This window comes from Microtus oregoni, unplaced genomic scaffold (genome assembly GCF_018167655.1).
Source record: "Microtus oregoni isolate MIOR12 unplaced genomic scaffold, Mior012 000086F_ref0000336, whole genome shotgun sequence".
Lineage (NCBI taxonomy): Eukaryota > Metazoa > Chordata > Mammalia > Rodentia > Cricetidae > Microtus > Microtus oregoni.
This window is the reverse complement of record NW_024544552.1, coordinates 3,617,501-3,622,473: the sequence shown is the minus strand read 5'-3', so window position 1 is coordinate 3,622,473 and position 4,973 is coordinate 3,617,501. Positions and strand designations below refer to the sequence as shown.

Genomic DNA, 4,973 nt, shown 5'->3' with positions numbered 1-4,973 from the left:
GTATGTATATACATGTATGTATGTTACTTTAAAATTTTTATTATATTGTTTTTATTGCGCTATATATTTTTCACTCGGCAATTTAGATTTATATTAAACCAACACAGTAACATATCTTTACACTGTGTAAACGGATATTGTATAGCATTTTCCTGCTACTGGTTTGCCTCGTCCAATCTTAATATGAGGGGATGTGCCTGGTCTTATTGTAACTTATTATGCCATGTTTGGTTGATGGCCTTGGGAAGCCTGTGCTTTTCAGAAGGGAAATGGAGGAGGAGTGGATCTGGGGGACTGCAGAGTAAGGGAGGGGCTTGGAGGAGAGAAGGAAGGGGAGGCTGCTATCACGATGTAATATATAAGGGAATGAATAAAAAGAGTATTGCTGTATCAGAATTCCCACCCTGAATAAAATACCAAGAGGATCAAACAGGACAGCAGAAACGCTTTTGAAATCTCCCATCCCTATACAAAAAGAATTCACAAAGACACCCATGCCTGCAATGAACATGATTTATTTTCCTTCCTGTGTCATTGGCATTCTAGTAACTCGATAGGTTTTTCTTCATGCATGTGAGTCCACGGATTGGAAAAGAATTCTGGGTCCCACACCACAAAGTTCTCAACGGTAGAACAGAAGTACGGCTGCTTCAGTTATCTTCCGACTATTGCTGCTCCCAATGTGAGTTCCGTATCCATTCCAATCAAATGAAGAGAAGTCGCCACACTGCACGGGGTCACTTTCTGGAAAGAATCCTCCTCCACCAATGCAGTGCTGAAAAGCAGGGGGAGGAAGTAGCAATGAGAGGTGTTATGGTTCGGATATAAAGTTCCCTATCAAAAGGTGTAAGATACTGAAGACCTGATCCACAGGATAAGTAATATTCAGAGGCAGAACTTTGGGGAAGGGACTAAATATGAGGACCCTGCCTTCATCAGTTAGTTAATCACTAATGGAGCTATCATTTTGAACTGACTATTGGGAAGTAGTGGTGGTATGGAAGGGGGCATCTGGTTAGAGGAAGTAAATCAATGAAAATGTGAGTGGCATGTTTTGAAAGGTATCTTTCTCTGACCTTCCCCGGTCGTTCTTGACTTCTTGTAACTAAGAAGTGAGTCATATTGCTCTGATATGTCTTTCCTGCATGATATTTCTGCTCCACTATAAATTTAAAAGCAACAGCGCCAAATGACCATGGGTTAAAATCTCGGAAACCATCAAGCGTTACTATTGCTGTGATGAAACATCATGACCAAAGCAAGCTTGCTCTCTTGCTCTGGTTGGTGTGTGGCATGGTACTTAGTGTGTTTGGAGACCCAAGTGGCAGAGAGATGGCACAGGATCAGAGGTGACTTCAGCCTTACACTGTATCTGTGAGTTTGTCCTTCTCATTGCATTCCCTAATAAATCGGTTTTTATGCCTTTGTGAGTTCATGCTTCACAAAGGTGAATTGAAACCCATGGCCTGTAGCTAGCTGTGACATCCTTGTTCCGTGGGACCCAGAGCCTGAAGACATCTGCGAGCTGCCACCTGGACATGGTGGAGCTCCACAGAGGCCATGGGTTAGGCTGCATGCCCTTTCACATCTGGAGCTGATCTCACCATGCACAGTGCCATAGGTATGTGTATTAGTCACATTAGCTGCCCCAGTCTCCCCCTCTCCCCCACGCTGAAGCTCAATGATTCTAATCTGCCTTGTGCTTCTGTCTGACCTGAACTGCTTTGCATATGAGTGTGCTGTTTTATGGACTGAGGCTGTCTCCAACCCAATCCCAAAGACACTAGGTCTGGTCAGGGAATAGTCATGGCAGTCACAGTCTGGCCTGTCCTATGCCCAAGCACAAGTGTTTTTTCCACAGCCTCAGACCATCCCGCCCTGTAGAAGCAGGGCCTGCGTCTAGCCATCCCTCAGCCAAGCAGGGTTTCTGTGTGTATCTTTGGCTGTCCTGGAACTTGCCTTGTAGACCATGCTGACCTTGCACTCACAGAGATTTGCCTGCCTTTACCTCCCTAGCGCTGGAATTAAAGGCGAGACCCACCATGCTTGGTGAACCCTAGGTTTTAAATTACGTGCTCTGGGTTTCCTGTGTGCAATCAATCAATCCCTCTAAGACTACAGGATAGGCACTTCCTGTCAGTGATTATTGAGCTGGTTGTTAGGAGTGCTCTCTGGTTGCTCCGCATGCCTGCCATCTTCCCTTGGCATGTACCCCATCCCCTAATCAGGTTCTAACCAAATCTAACCAATTTTGTTAGATATAGTTCATTTCAGCTTTGCTAGGTCTCACAGGTTATTCATGTTGTGCTCCAGAACCTAAGTGTTACAACCTCCTGGCAAACATCCTCATTACACCATAAAAATCTCAGTAGCCACCAGAACCTGCCACGTGAACACTGGCTCCACCTGCTGATCAACAAGATTATTACACCTACCACAGTTTTCTGAGGATTTTAATGGAGGTAAATTATTTGATAACTAAATATTAGATTGATAAATAAATAATTTTTCTATACCAATTGTGGCTGATATCACCATCCAGGAATTTAAAAACCTTTTCATTTCTACTATAGATGGAATTTTAGAAGAGACTTAGGACCTATCTGGAATGTATACATTCTTTTTTTTTTTTTTTTTTTTTTTGGTTTTTCGAGACAGGGTTTCTCTGTGGTTTTGGAGCCTGTCCTGGGACTAGCTCTTGTAGACCAGGCTGGTCTCGAACTCTCAGAGATCCGCCTGCCTCTGCCTCCCAAGTGCTGGGATTAAAGGCGTGCGCCACCACTGCCTTGCTGGAATGTATACATTCTTAACCATAGTTGCTATAGTCTGGAAATTCATATTACATCCTTAAGATATGGTGTGATAAAAGTTCCAGGGTGAGAAACTTACTGAAATGTTATAGACTTTACAAACTGACACTGAGAAAGGATTCATTCCATGGATGATAAATTAGCAGGCAAAATTTATTCCACAGAACATGGAAATGTTCAGTTGGCAGAAAAGATTCATTTAAGTCAAATGGCTATGGGATGTTAGCAGATAGAACATTGGTTTTGGAAGGCAATTTTCAAGCCTTCCAGATAATCTCTAAGGATAAAAGTTATGATTGATGGCTAAAATAAAATCCTTAGAATCATATGTGAATGATGAAAACAAGAAGCTGAGTGATCTAATGAAATCACTGGAATCATTCTCTGTTCAGGAAGTTCAAACCTTACAGAAAGCAGTGAAAAATAGATTTCGATGTTTAGAAGAACTTATTAAAACTGATCAAAAGAGCATTGATGCTCAGACAAAGAGATTAGAGGGGACTTAACATTACCAGTATCTCACAGAGTCAGGGAAGACTTGCCAAGACTTGTAACTTCACCTGATATAATCTATCCTGTTACAATTCTGAAAAGGCAGCAAACATTCACTATCCAGAAGGATATACAGAGAGTAAATGGGAGCATATACATATGAAAGATTTAAAAGATTTTAAGGAGGCAATAGTTTCTTATGATACGCATTCAGCATCTGTGAGGCAGTTGTTAAATGCATGGTCTTCAAGAAATAGGATTACACCATGTGATTGGCTTCAACTAGCCTTAGCAGTTTTATAATATGGTCCTCAGTTACAATGGAGGAGCTATTAAAGAGAAGAAGCTAAGGTCCCTGAACATTAAGGTAAAATCAGAGAATATGAGGTTTCCCAATATCAAATTCTTGGTGAGGGCCATTATGCTGATATAAATAGTCAAGCTACTAACAATGAACATGTTGTGTCTCTATGCCATATAGCAGCCTCAAATGCTTGGGACAGGATTCAAGAAGTAGGAAAAGAATTGAGTTGTATACTAAAGTTATACAAGGCCCACAAGAATTCTTCGGTGACATTTTACAGAGATGGACTAAAACTGTTCATATAGGGGTATCAGATCAAGAAGCTAGATAATTACTAATAGAATCTCTGGCTTTTGAAAATGCTAACTGAGAATGCAAAAAGATACTTGGGCCTTTAAAGATCAGATCAGCACCAATAGATAAGTGGATTTAACACACAGCCAATAGTGAGTCTCTTGACTATAATGAGACCTAGGCAAGAGAGACATTTTCCAAAGGTCTGAAGACACATCTAAATGCCAGTTTTTAAAATTGTGGTAAAATAGGCCATTTGAAAAGAAACTGAAGACAGGGAATTCCTAGAAATAATGTTTCTTCTGGGAATGACCCAAGTAGAAGGCCCTAACCTTCTTGACTATGCAGAAAATGTGGTAAAGGTCAACATTGGGCCAACAAATGTAGCTCAGCAAGAGACAAACAAGGTAACTCTTCACCATCAGGAAGCTTCTTGGGGGACCTCTTACAGGCCCACAAATCAAATGTGGTCTAGTCATTCCCAGTTAGTGTGGAGGCCAATCTTCCCCAGAATAATTAGAAAATTCAGGGTCTATTGTAAAAAAACATAATGCTTGCTTGACGATAGAATAGTTTTGGAGGATGAATCAAAAATTCCAGGAGGAACTAGAACATGTATACTTTGGCAGACTTCTATAAATGACCGAATTCCGAAGCTAAAAGTACAAATAAATAACACTGTAATTGAGGGATTATTAGATACAGGTGAGGATGTGACTCTTAATACTCCATAATCTTGGCATCTGAACTGACCTCCTCAGAAGGTAGATGTTCAATTTCTTAGGATTGGAACCCTATCTCAGGTAAAACAAAAACATGAGATGGGTTGAATACACAGGGCCAGAAGGACAGAGAGGAAGGCTGAGGCCATCTGTAGCTAATGTAGTAGTGGCTCTATGAGGTCATGATATACTGCGGCAATGGAATAGCCAGATTAATATTCTTTACATCTTTGAAACAGACCATAAACTAACTCATGTTTCTCGGAAGAATATTACAAGGCACTATTTAAAAAAAAAACAGTTTCTGACAATCCAGGTTGTACAAAAACATGGCAAACAGCAGTCAAACTA

The 4,973-nt window shown here is 40.9% G+C and overlaps 1 pseudogene; it reads right to left on the bottom strand.

Annotated features, from left to right (window-relative positions):
• Window positions 1-622: 622 nt before the first annotated feature.
• The window catches only part of LOC121442016, an 11,769-nt pseudogene continuing 7,418 nt past the window's right edge, over window positions 623-4,973 (bottom strand).